Source organism: Pan troglodytes, chromosome X, assembly GCF_028858775.2.
Source record: "Pan troglodytes isolate AG18354 chromosome X, NHGRI_mPanTro3-v2.0_pri, whole genome shotgun sequence".
Classification (NCBI taxonomy): Eukaryota; Metazoa; Chordata; class Mammalia; order Primates; family Hominidae; genus Pan; species Pan troglodytes.
In genome coordinates this window covers 79765042-79779967 of record NC_072421.2, presented here as the reverse complement: position 1 = coordinate 79779967, position 14926 = coordinate 79765042, and the positions used below count along the sequence as shown (strand labels likewise).

Sequence of the window (14926 nt, the reverse complement as noted above, 5' to 3'; positions counted from 1 at the left end):
CTTTCTCTTTTTATTTTTATAGAATTTTCATAATGAATATATTATTCTATTTTTTGGTATATCATTAGTCTTAGTCTCTGTTCACCTGTTTTTAATTTTTCTCCTCTTTTATCCTTTGGCTTTTTTTTTTTTTAATTCTTGTGACAGTAAAATTACCAGTCTTTAAATTTGCTGATTATTTTTTATTCCAGTTCAATTCTGCTGCTGAACTTCTAAAGTTTTTAACTTAGTTATCATATACTTCAGTTTCAGAATTTAAAAATAATTTGTCTCTGCTAATAGTTTCATTTACATATTATTTTTTGTTTTCTTTTAGTTTTCTTTCTGTGTTAATTTTTAGCTCTTTGAGCATATTTTAAACTTCTGTTTTCACATCTTTGTTTTTTAGGTCCAAAGCCTGTGTTTATTTAGTGTAAATTTCTAGAGATTTATTTTGTTCCTTTGAATATGCTAATTCTCCTGTATGCATGGTTATTGTTAAATGCCTTAATTTCCTAAAAGTCTTTTATGCTTGCTTCTTCTTGGGGTGATTTATGTTCTATGGTATTTATCACCATGTTACCTTTTGCCCCCAGACCTGTGTGCATCTGCAATATTTCTGCAGCCTTCACATGCTGAGGCACTCACTACTGATTTCTGTGTCCTTTACAGCTTGATATCTGACCTATTTCAAGCTATGAAGCTATTCTCATCTGAAGTCATCAGTTGGGATGGAAACCAGTCTCTCAGCTGTACTTAAACAGGTCAGAAAGTTGCCAGCAGTTCCAATCTATTCTTTTTATCTCAAAGGAGAAATCAGCAGTAGAGTGGCTTCCCTCCATCGACTCAATTTCAGGGAAGGGGTGAGGTAAGTTTGAACAAAAATTTCAACAAGTTTTCCATCATTTTGAGCGTGGTTTTATGTTGATTCAACATTTGCTTCGTTGCTGCAGATTTTTTACTTATTGCTAGAGCTCTCTCAAAGCTATTTTAGTCAGTCTGTTGTTGTTTACCTGATGTTCCCATGAAGAGGTAAGGGCCTGGAGCTTTCTAGTCCATCACCTTGCTAATGTAATTATGTTGTTTTAATACAAATTTATAAAGATCCCAGAACAACTGAAATTTCTCTATTGATTAGTAAGATTACATTTTGTGTTTTCAGCTTGCATGGTTAATTTCATAATCCCATACTAACATTCATAACAAGGACTGCTTCTATGGATTTTTCTTCCTGGCATTTCTGTCAAACTGTACACCTGTATTTCCTAACACTTCATATTTATAATCACTTTAATATTACTATTACATTTTACTTAGCTTATCCAAAGGTAAACTTAATACTTTTCTATTATACCACTCAGTTCCTCTAAATTCCTATCATGCTTAATAGTACACTCAGACTTTAATTATTCATATTCAATATTTCACAATTGTTTTTTAATTACATCTTTCCTTCCTTCAGCTTCTCAATTTAACTCCCATATACTCCTAGAATCATAGAATTTTGGAGCTACAAAGGGAAAATTTTTAGGCATAATTGTATTAACCTCCTTTATCTTCTATATAAGAAAACTATGCTCTAATGAGTTTGAGATATGTTTCCAGATTTGTATATGTTACAATAAAGTTGGATTAAAAGCTAGATTTCTTGACTCTAAAGGTAACACTCTTTTATAGGAATAAGATTATGCCTCTTCATTCAATGTCTGTTATCTTGGTCTTTTCCTAAATTTTCTCTCATAACTCTGGCCTAGATCTTCCTTGTCACATGCTTGGACCACTGTAATATCCACCTTTACATTGGACTGTATACAAATTTCTTATTTCCCTCCTCACCCCATTTTGTCCTCTATGCTGTAATATTCTTCATATATGTCATCACATACCTCAACTGTTCAATGACCCACCCATGTCTCTCAGTTTAACTTCTGGAAGATAAAACTCTACATTTGATAAATTAAAAAAAAAATTGTTTCTGTGGTCTACCTTCCAGAATCTACTGTTGTTGATTAGACTTGTCTTTTCTTCTCATATATTACCAACCTATCATTTATAGTCTCACACTAATCTCATTTTCTACTTGAATCTTCTATAATTACTTTGTTCCTATTTGGAAATCTGTAGCAGTTTATTTTATGTATTTTTGTTTTGGCTGCATTTAACAGCCTTGCAGTGCATACACATTTCCTATGTCTTTAATTACTGGTCAGTTCTTGAATGTAAGGACTATATCATCAGCCACATGGAAATCCCTTATTCCTTGGCACAGTGCAATGTTCAAAGTAAGCTCTTAATATTTTGTTAATTGCTGATTGACATGTAAAACCACTGAACAAATGTTGAACAAGTCAGTAAATTATTTCTACATCCTCTGAACATGCAATAGCATATGTTTATGAGATAGCACAATGTGAAAAGAGACTGAAACAATCTCCACAGTCTACTCCCCTGGCACCATACGGAACTTGTAATTGCTTCCAGGTACTCCATCATAATTTTCTGCACCAAAAACTGGAGCTCATCCACTTATTTCCCCAAACCCATGCTTATTCTTTTAGAAAAAAAAAATTGTTTCAACAATGCCATTTTTTAAAACCAAGCTCTTGGCAAAGACTTTCAGTTTAACCCAATTCTTATTGCTGCTCTCCCTTGAGGACTGTAGCTGCTTTTTCTGCCTCTGATTGTTCCCACATGTAGTATACTAAACTCTCCTGCAAGGAGTGGTGCCCAAAATCCCAAGAAAAAGTCCTTGCCAACACTCCTGTTGCCATGCGCCTGAGTCATTTGGAATTCAGCCATAGAGTGGCACAAATTATGATTCAGTCCTGTTGCTGTCAAGGGCCAAATTTGTTTCTTGAAATGCAAAAAAGGAAAATAAAGTGGAGAATAAACTAAATTTCAGCCAAATTTCCAGAAACTGGCAAATCTATTTTCTACAACATGCCATGGTTACTGGCTTTGCAGTTTTTGCAATGTTAACAATGCACATTTTCTTTTGTAAAATATTTTATTTATTAAATTCTGTTTAGATAGCTTTGGAGCTGTAGCTTGTCACCCCACCCCACGGTGCTACTGCTGCTATTTTATTATACTCATCTTGTACTGATACATTTTAAAACCATCAATAACTAAAGTACTACAGAAATTGCCTTATGATTATTTCTTTCTCTCTCTCTTTCTCTCTCTCTCTCCATTTATCTTTCTGTCTCTCCTAATCTGTCTTTCTTTCCCGTGTGTGTGTGTGTGTGTGTGTGTGTGTGTGTGTATGTGTGTGTATACACATAACAAAATATATGTGTGTGTATATATATATATCTTCTGGAAAGACTAATTCCACAAACAGTCATTTGGACAAAAACAAGCTAGCTTTTCATTTCCAGTGGGTGGTAGGATAGCCAACATCTGCCTTACATAAGAGTGTTTGCCTATATAACATCACTTAGTTTTCTATTGTTCTGGGAACTGCTCATGCATGTAATATAAAGTTCCCAGGAGTTAACACCTCCTGTTTTTAATTATGTTTTCAGAATTATTTTGTTTGCCACAGCGTAGACTGCATTTTTTCCAGATGGTCACAATAAGTAAAATATTTGTATAGATCACCCATGCTCTTAAAATATATTATTGTATTTATATTGTATTTCTATAATTAACATTGTCTTATAGGGATAAAGAAGGTAGTATTTTAGATATCATCAAAGTGAAAATGTATGACTCATTCTATCTTCCAAGAAAATACTGAATAAATATCTGTAGTCCAATACCTCTAGTATATGATAGGAATAATAATCCACAGAAAGATCGAAATAACAACTAAATAATTTCACTCACCATCTTCCCCAAATATTTGAATGATATAAAATCCAATTTAGTTACCATCTGTGCTAAAGCTTAAGATAGATCACTAATGTTCAAAAAGCTGATAGAACACTGCACACCACAGCAATAAATCTGGTATAAGATATGGCTTTCCTGAACTTTGCTCTAACCTTAACTGCTAACATAGTTTTACTAAAACCACATTCTCCCTGAGTATTTTCTTCATCCAAGAATCTATGGTAGGTCTCTATTATATTTAAAATAGAATTCAGAATATTTGTGCTTCTTTTAAGGCCCACAATTTTCTATAGCAGGTCTCTATTATATTTAAAATAGAATTCAGAATATTTGTTCTTCTTTTAAGGTCCACAATCTTCTTATTCCATCATTTCTATATAACCTTATCTCAGACTCACCCCAAAGCAAGGGCACCTATCTTGTAAGACAAACTTCCTCATACATTCCATGTTAGTTACTACCTCTATACCGTTATTCACATTGTGTTTTGGAATAAGTATGTTTCTCCAACGGTCAATATTTATAAAACAGATAATATTTTAAGGTCCAGTTGAGGTACTTTTTCTTCTCCAAAGTCTTCCCGGAATTACTTTGGTCCAAAATACACTTACATTTTTATGAGTTCTTATTACATAAGAACACATACCACATACCACAACACATAGTAAGTGTTTGGAATTCAACTCTAACTGCTCGATTTGCTCCATTGTCATATGTGATGTCTTTCTAAGCAAACTATACATGCTTTAGGGACAATGACTACTTATAGTTTTAAACTATTATTTTAGGTTCAGAGGTACAGGTGCAAGTTTGTTATGTAGGTAAATTGCATGTCACAAGGATTGGGTATACATATTATTTCATCACCCAGGTGATAAGCATAGTAACTGATAGGTAGTTATTTTTTTTCATTTTACCTTCTCCCTCCTCCTATTCTCCACCCTCAAGTAAGTCCTGGAGTGTGTTGTTTCCTTCTTTGTGGCACAATGACTACTTATGTTTCTATTTTGTATTCACCCCTTAACACCCAGCATTTATTTCTGGACATTTTGCAAGTCCTGAACAAAGTTTTGATTAACTAATGCCCAAATATAAAATTGATTGCCCAGGTATAATTAATATACATATTTAATTGGCATTTTAAAAATCTAGCATTTAGATACATCTTTGAGATTATGTAATGCTTTATTTTATAGTAACCTGATATATATTGATTATTTTATTTTATTTTATTTTTTTCTTATACTTTAAGTTCTAGGGTACATGTGCACAACGTGCAGGTTTGTTACGTATGTATACATGTGCCATGTAGGTGTGCTGCACCTATTAACTCCTCATTTACATTAGGTATATCTCCTAAGGCTATCCCTCCCCACTCCCTCCACCCCACGACAGGCCCCGGTGTGTGATGTTCCCCACTCTGTGTCCAACTGTTCTCATTGTTCAGTTCCCACCTATGAGTGAGAACATGTGGTGTTTGGTTTTCTGTCCTTGTGATAGTTTGCTCAGAATGATGGTTTCCAGGTTCATCCATGTCCTAAAAGTGAAATAACCTGTGTAATTGAATGCCTTTGAAATTTATTGTAGATATTATTAGAACAACTGTCATTATTAGGTTAGAACAGAACTTTTTTGAGTTAGGCAGTCTAAAAATGGTTCTTCACGGAAGAATGAACTCAAATATTTGAGTTAAAGATTTTACTTGGCATTTATATGTACAAAAGTGCCATTATCTTTTAAAATAGAAAACAATATTTTGTGTATATTTACTTATCCCCGTGCTGGCAACATTGCAGCCATTGGTCTAAACTTTATGAGCAACAAATAGGTTATGACACCCAAGGGAAGAAGCTTCAGGTTTTAAGGGTAAAATCAAAACCACAATGAGATACCATCTCACACCAGTTAGAATGGCAATCATTAAAAAGTCAGGAAACAGCAGGTGCTGGAGAGGATGTGGAGAAATAAGAACACTTTTACACTGTTGGTGGGACTGTAAACTAGTTCAACCATTGTGGAAGTCAGTGTGGCGATTCCTCAGGGATCTAGAACTAGAAATACCATTTGACCCAGCCATCCCATTACTGGGTATATACCCAAAGGACTATAAATCATGCTGCTATAAAGACACATGCACACGTATGTTTATTGCGGCATTATTCACAATAGCAAAGACTTGGAACCAACCCAAATGTCCAACAATGATAGACTGGATTAAGAAAATGTGGCACATATACACCATGGAATACTATGCAGCCATAAAAAATGATGAGTTCATGTCCTTTGTAGGGACATGGATGAAATTGGAAATCATCATTCTCAGTAAACTATCAATCACAAGAGCAAAAAACCAAACACGGCATATTCTTACTCATAGGTGGGAATTGAACAATGAGATCACATGGACACAGGAAGGGGAACATCACACTCTGGGGACTGTTGTGGGGTGGGGGGAGGGGGGAGGGATAGCATTGGGAGATATACCTAATGCTAGATGACGAGTTAATGGGTGCAGCACACCAGCATGGCACATGTATACGTATGTAACTTACCTGCACAATGTGCACATGTACCCTAAAACTTAAAGTATAATTAAAAAAATAAAGAAAGAAAGAAAGAAACAGGAAGGGAGGGAAATCTCTTACTTTATTTCAACATGGAGAATAAATTTCTTATTTTAAATTTGTATTTTTCCTTACCACATCCAAACTGGAAGAACACCCTGTGAAGAGGAAGGCAGAGATTGGAATGATGCAGAAGAAGCCAACGAATCTACGAGAGAGGCATGAATTTCCCCTTCATAGTCCTTGTAAGGAGCCAACCCTGCTGCACCTTTATCTCAAATGTCCAGCTTCCAGAACTGCAAGACAGTAAATTTCTGCTGTTTAAGACAAAAAAAAAGTTAAGCTTTATATGCACAAAGCAAGACATTACTTATATTAAATGTTGTATCTGTGATCTTTACAACATTTGTGAAATAGTCTATTAGCCAATCAGTTGGTAGGCAGAAGTATCTAAATCACATAAAATAATTGTGCCTAAATAATTCTGGTAACATGTATAATCCATTGAACATCTTGACAATCAATAATTTAACTAATGCAAGTTTGTCAAATAGGGAAACTGGGGATCCTGATACTAATCTAATTTTAGAAGATGAACAACAGTAAGCATTTACGGACTGAGAGCTTAATGTGTTTATTTCTTTTAAAATTTTACAAACTGCTGGGTGTGTTGGCTTATGCCTCTAATCTCAGCACTTTGGGAGACTGAGGCAGGTGAATTGCTTGAGCCCAGGATTTCACGACCAGCTTGGGCAAGGTAGTGAGAACTAATTTCTACTAAAAATTAAACAAAAAAATAGCCAAGTGTGGTGGTACACACCTGAAATCCCAGTTATTCTGGAGACTGTGGCAGTAAGATCACTTGAGCCCAAGATACTGAGACTACTGTGAGCCATGATTGTGCCACTGCACTCCAGCTCAGGCAACAGACTGAGACCCTGTCTCAAAAATAAATAAATACAAATAAAATAAAATTTTACAAACTTTCAGATTTAGCAGTCACTAAAAACCACATGAAAAATGTATTATATATACACCATCTTTTAAAATAAATACATTGTACTTTTGAAAAATTGTGTTATTTCCCTGAAATCAACGTTAGCAAACAATGGGGCTAATATAAATCCAGATATGTTCAACTTCAAAGCCTATACTACAATTACTCTTGTAAAAATAGTTTTCCAGTTATGCCTCAACTTGTTTTAACTAGTGGGAAAAAAAGCTTTCCAGCCCATTATGAGAAAGAAAATTTAACTTCTCTATTACATAACTTGATTACATAAATTACTATAACCTAATAAGTGCAGTTAACTTGACATCCTCACTTAACATATGGAAGAGCACATTTATGACACATTTATAGACATCAGTATGGCATTGTATATCAGAAATTAAAATGTGGATAAGATTTTGTCCCCCAAATTTTACTACGATAAATTTGTTTTAAGGAAATATTGAAGTAGCAAAGATGTATGTTTAAGAATATTAATTATTACAGTGCTAAAAAATAAAATATAGAACAAAAACTGAATACAAGATGTGACTAGAATGTCAAATAGATGTCTACATTCCCATATTTATTGAAACATTTTTCATTATAGCCAAGATTTGCAAGCAACCTAAGTGCCTCTCAACAAATAAAGAGATTGTTTAAATGTTTTGTGTGTGTGTGTGTGTGTGTGTATAATGGAATACTGCTCAATCTTTAGAAAAAAAAAATTCTGCAATTTGCAACAACATGAATAAAGCTAGAGGACATTTATACTGAATGAAATAAGTCATGTACAGATAAACAAATATTACATGCTCTCACTTATACGTGCAAGCAAAAATTTGAGCTTACACAAGTAAGGAGTAAAATGGTTACTACCAAAAACTAGGGCAGGAGTGGATGGAGAGAGGAAAATGTTGGTTAAAAGGTACAAAATTTCAATTAGACAAGAGAAAAAAGTTATGGTGATCTAATGCATACCAAGTAATTACAATTAATAATAATGAATTGCCTATTTATAATTGCAAAAAGGGGGATTTTAAATGTTCTTAACAAAAATAAATGTGAGAAATGACAGATATATTAATTAACCTAATTTGCTCAATCCACAATGTATACCTGTATCTATGCATCACATTGTACCCCATAAATATATACAATTATTATTCTTTAATATGAATAAAATGTAAAAACAACTACAAAGATTTAAATGTAGTCTTATAAAAGATAAAATAGCATCTATGTAAGGTGATTAATATGTCAATTAGCTTAATTGGTTGTGGCTGTTTTTTTACAATATATACATACATCAAAACATCAAATTTCACACCTTAAAAATATACCATTTTAATTTGTCTATTATACTTCAATAAAGTTGAAAAAAGTGGCATTTTGAATCACTACAAATATCATAATGTTCAAAATTAAGCAGCATTAATTAAGCAGTTAGATTATTAGTATCCTATGTCAGAAGAAAAGCAGAATAACATTCCATAGATCCTCTACTCTTTCAGGAACATGTTCTAATTTAAGATGGAAAAGGCTTTAAATGGGTAGATAGATAATAGAGTGACAATAAATTGATGATAGACAGATAAATAGAAAGATAGACAAAAAGAAAAAGAAAACGTTAGGCAAAAGTAGATAAATTTAAAACTTCTGCCGAACAATTCTTAGATAAAATGGACTATAATTGGATAAGAAAGTAAAGAAAGATAAATTTAAGTCTCCACCCTCAAACATTACCAGTAGCAATGAGAATATAGGTGACCAGATAGTTTTTGAGAAAAAGTGAAGTAATTATGAATGTTTTCAGTTTCTAGCCTCGCATAATATTCAAATGCACAAACACATTTTTATTATAACACTCTACAGTTCTTTTCTTGTAGAAATTTTTCTCCCATTTTTCTTCCACTCCAATGAATCATATTTAATCCACAAGGCCCTAGAAAAAATAATTAGTACAAATAATGATCTCTGAGTTGACATATTAGTTGAGAAAACAATACATTTACAAATATCCATCAAAAGTCCATGCAACATTGTATTATGGTAACTCTCATTTAATCATCTAAGAAATGTCTTAGATGACTGATGCTTTTCAAAAAATATTTCAGTGATAAGAAAATTTGGCTTGGAGTGGGAGGTGAAGCAAGGTACTGAAATAGAAAACTCCACCAATTGTCCCCCTTACAAGGACACCAAGTTAACAACTATCTACAAAGAAACAACATCTTCATAAGGACCAAAAATCAGGTGAACACTCATAGTACTTGGTTTTAACTTCATATCACTGAAAAAGGCACTGAAGAGACAAAAAAAAGCTTCTAAAATCATTGACTTCACCCCTCCCCCAGCCCCAGAAGTGGTGATGTGGGGCACTGAGCATCTCTGGGCTCTGGGGAAGGGAAAACATAGCAATTCTGAGGCATTCAACTCAGTTCTGTTTATTTAGAAGAAAAAGAAAAACCAGACCAAACTCAGCTGATGCCCACCCTTGGAGGCAGCATTTAAACCAGCCCTAGCCAGAGGGGAATTGCTAATCCCAGTGGTCCTAACTTGAGTATTCACAGCCCTCACCATGGAGGGCCAAAGTGTTCTCGGTCTCTAAGTAAACTTGAAAGGCAGCCTAGCACATAAAGACTGAAAATCGTAGGCAAGTCTTAGGGCTGAACTAAGCCCTGAGACAATGGAATAGGAGGTCACGTGACATACTGAGACACCAGCTGAGGATGCCAAGGGAGTGTTGGCATTACCCCTCCCCTAACCACAGGCTGAACAGCTCACAGATCCAAACAAGGAGATGAGAGAAAAGAATGGGGAGAACTTTGTTTTACATCTTGGATACCAGCACTGTCATAGAAGGATAGGGCACTGGTGAGAGTCATGAGACCCCCATTCCAGGCCCTAGCTCCCAGACAACATTTCTGGACACATCCTGAGCCAGAAGAGAACTTGCAGCCTTGAAGGAAATGACCCAGTTCTGCCATATTTATCACCTGAAGATTGAAGAACCCTTTGGTCCTGAATAAGCTGCAGCGATACTCAGGTGCTACATCCAGGGCTTTGATGAGCCTCTGAGGCTTTCTGGCTTCAGATGAGAAATAACACATTACCAACTGTGTTGGCTATGGGGCAAAACTCTATCTGCTTGAGAAAAGTAGAGGAAAAAGTAAAGGGGAATGTGTCTTACACTTTAGGAACCAATACCGCCACAGGGGGCTAAAGCACCAAGCAGGATCTTGGGGTCCCTGATTCCAGGACTTAACTCTTGAATGGGATTTCTTGACTTTCCCTGGGCCAGAGGGAAACCCACTGCCCTGAACGGTGAGTCTCAGGCCTAGCAGCATTTACCTCAAGCTGACTTAAGAGACCCTGGACCTTAAGGAAACACCAGTGAGAGTCTGGCAGTACTTCACATGGCCCGGGGTGGCAGTGGCTACAGTTTGAGGCTCCTCTGCTTGTGTAAATGGGAGGGAAGAGTGACTAGGACTGTGTCTTGTGGTTTGAGTGCCAGCTTAGCTCCAATCCAATAGAATGCAAGGTAGATTTCTAAGGTGTTTGACTCTAGTCCCCGTCTCCCAGATGATACTTCTGAAGCAACCTGGAGACTTGGGGACCTCATCACCCTGAAGAGAAGGAAACAAGCTTAGCTGACTTTGCCACATGTTTATTGTAGAGCCCAAGGACCTTGAACAAACATAAGCAGTAACCACGGAGTGGTTACAGCAGGCCTTTGGCAAGACTCAGTGTGGTGCTATCTTCAGGTCTGACCCAATGCAGTCATAGTGGTGGTGGCCAAATAGGTGCCTAAGACACTCCACCCCCAACTTTAGGTGGTTCAGAACACACAGACAGAATCTGTATGTTTGGCAGAAAGTAAGGGGAAAGAACAAGAATCTCTGCCTCATAATGCAGATAAATCTCCTGAATCTTCTCTAAGATCATCAAGGTAGTACTTCCACAAGACTGCAAGAACCACAATGTTACTGGGCTTGGAGTGTACTCTAAAGCAATAAGACCTTACATTACAGTGCCCAAGTCCTTTAAAATATCTCAAAAACCTTTTTAAATATGACTACAAATAAGCCTAGACAGGGAACACTATGATAAATACCTAACTCTTAAATGCCTAGATACCAAAGCCCATCTACTAACATCAGTATGATCCAGTAAAACAAGACCTTACCAAATGAAATACATAGAGCACTAAGAATGAATTCTGGAGTAAATAGAAATATGTGACCTTTCTGACAGAGACTTCAAAATAGCAGTATTGAGGAAACCCAAAAGAATTCAAGATAACACAAAGCAGGAATTCAGAATCCTGTCAGATAAATTGATCAAACACATTGAAATAATTAAAATGTATCAAGAAGAAATTCTGTAATTGAAAAATGCAATTGGCATACTGAAGAATGCATCAGAGTCCTTTAAAACCAGAATGGAACAAGCAGAAGAAAAAATTATTAAGCTTGAAAACAGCCTATTTGAAAATATACAGTCAGATAAAAAAAGAAAAGAATTTAAAAAATGAAACATTCTTACAGGATCTGGAAAATAGCCTCAAAAATTTATTGGCCTTAAAGAGGAGGTAGAGAAAAGTTGGGGTGGAAAGTTTATTCAAACAATAATAACTGAGAACTTTCCAAACCTAGAAGATATCGATGTCCAAGTACAAGAAGGTTATAGAACACCAAGCAGGTTTAACTCAAAGAAGACTACCTAAAGGCATTTAATAAACTCCCTAAATTCAAGGATAAAGAAAGGATCCTAAAAGCAGAATGAAAAAAAAAAAGAAATAAATAACATACAGCAGAGCTCCAATATGTCTGCTAGTAGACTTTTCAGTGGAAACCATACAGGCCAGGAGAAAGTGGCATGAACTATCTAATGTGCTGAAGGAAAAATCTTTTACCTTAGAATAGTGTATCTTGTGAAAGTATTCCTCAAATATGATAGAGGAATACACTTTCCTACACACACAAAAGATGAAGGATTTCATCAACACCAGAGCTGTCTTACAAAAAATGGTACAGGAAATGCATCAATTCAAATGAAAAAACGTTGATAAGTAATAAATAATCAGCTTAAAGTACAAAACTTACTGAGAATAGTAAGTACACAGAAAAACATAAAATATAACATTGTAACTGAGGTGTGAAAAGTACTCTATCTTAAGTAGAAAGATTAAATGATGAACCAATCAAAAACAATAACTAAAACAACTTTTCAAGATATAGAAAGCAAAATAAGATATAAATAGAAACAAAAAAAGTTAAAAAGATAAAGGACAAAATTAAGGTAAGTTTTTATTAGTTTTATTTTTCTTGTTTGTTTCTTTATGCAAATACTGTTAAGTTGTTATCAGGTTAAAATAATGGGGTTATAAGATTGTATTTGCAAGCCTCGTGGTAACATCAAGCCAAAAAACGTACAATAGATACACAAAACAACAAGAAACAAAATCATATTAGCAGAGAAAATTATCTTCACTATAGGAAGACGGGAATGAAAGAAGGAAGAAAGAGAAGACCACAAAACAACCAGAAAACAAATTTAAAAGTGGAAATAACAGGTGCTTACTTATCAATAATAACATTAAATGTAAATGGACTAAACTCTGAAATCAGAAGTCATAGGCCAAATAAATGGATAAAAAAACCAAAATGTTGCCTACAAGAAAACACTTCACCTATAAAGACACACATAGACTAAAGGGATAGAAAAAGGTATTACATGCCAATGAAATCTAAAAAGTGTAGGAGTCACTATACTTATTTCAGATAAAATACATTTCAAAACAAAAACTATAAGAGAAGACAAAGACGGTCACTATGTAATGATAATGGGGTCATTCGGTATGATAATATAACAGTTTTAAATATATATGCACCTAACACTGGAGCACCCAGCTGTATAAAGCAAATGTTATGCAAATCACTCCATGTAATCTATCATATCAACAAAATGAAAAATAAAATTCACATGATCATTTCAGTTGATGCTGAAAAAGTATTTGATAAAATTCAAAATCCCTTCATCATAAAAGCCTTCAGAGAACTGGTAATAGAAGGAACATAACTCAGTGTAATAAAAGCCATATATGACAAACAGCACGTTATCATCTGAATAGGAAAAAACTAAAAGCCTTTCCTCTAAGATCTGGAAAATAACAAAGATTTTCACTGTCAACACTGTTATTCAATATCATACTAGAAGTCCTAGGTAGAGTAAGCAGACAAGAGAAAGATATAAAAGGCATCCAAATTGGAAAGGAATAAATCAAATTATCCTTGCTTGAAGGTGATATGTTCTCTTACTTGGAAAAACCTAGACTCCACAGAAAAGCTGTTAGAACTGATAAACATATTGAGTAATATGGCAGGATAAAAAAATCAGACAGAAAATTCTGTAGCATCTCTATATGCCAACAGTGAACAATTTAAAAAAAGGCATAAAACAGTAAACTCATTTACAATAACCACATATAAAATTAAATATTTAGGAATTAACCAAAGAATTGGATGATCTCTATAATAAAAACTATAAAATGCTAATGAAAGAAATTGAAGGAGAAAACAAAAAATGGTAAAATATTCCATGTTTGTGAATTGGAAGAATTAATATTGTTAAAATATCCATAGTACCCAAAGCAATCTATTAATTCAATGCAATCTCTGTCGATATAACAATGGCATTTTTCACAGGAAAAAAATCTGAAAATTTATATGAAACCATAATAAACCCAGAATAACCAGAGCTATCCTAAGCAAAAGAAAAAAAAATGGAGGAATCACATTACCTTACTTCAAATTATACTACAGAGCTATAATAATAAAAACAGCATGATGCTGGCATAAAAAAAGGCACATAGAAAAATGGAACAAATTTGAGAGCCCATAAACAAATCCACAGACCTTAACTCATTTTTTACAAAGGTGTCTAGATGCCTAGACTATGTAGTGGGGAAAAGACAGTCTCTTCAATAAATGATGCTGAGAAACCTGAATATCCACATGCAGAAGAAAAAAACTAGACCCCTATCTCTCACCATATACAAAAATCAAATCAAAATAAATTAAAGACTTGAATCTAAGGTCTCAAACCATGAAACTACTGTAAGAAAACCTTTGAGAAAATCTCCAGGTTCTTGAGCCGTATTCCACAAACACAGACAACCAACACAAAAATGGACAAATGGGATCATATCAAGTTAAAATGTTTCTGCAGAGCAAAAGAAATCATCAACAAAGTGAAGAGGCAACTCACAGAATGGAAATAAATATTTGCAAACTAAGCCTTTGACAAGGGATTAATAGTCATAATATAAAACAAGCTCAAATAACTATAGGAAAAATTCTAATAATCATGTGGACAAAAGATTTGAATAGACATTTCTCAAAATGAGACATACGAATGGCAAACAGGCATATAAAAAGGTGCTCAAAATCATTGATCATCAGGGAAATGCAAGTCAGAACTACAATGAGATATAATCTCACAGCAGTTAAAATGGCTTATAGGCAAAAGAGAGGCATTAACGAATGCTGGC

General features: G+C 34.5%; 1 long non-coding RNA gene across 1 annotated transcript; it reads left to right on the top strand.

Moving 5' to 3' along the window:
• The first annotated feature begins 500 nt into the window (after positions 1-500).
• Positions 501-8040, top strand: LOC134809293 (uncharacterized). Its single transcript, XR_010154690.1, has 3 exons — positions 501-543; positions 652-847; positions 6533-8040. It is a non-coding gene; the product is annotated as an uncharacterized LOC134809293 (long non-coding RNA).
• Positions 8041-14926: the final 6886 nt, after the last annotated feature.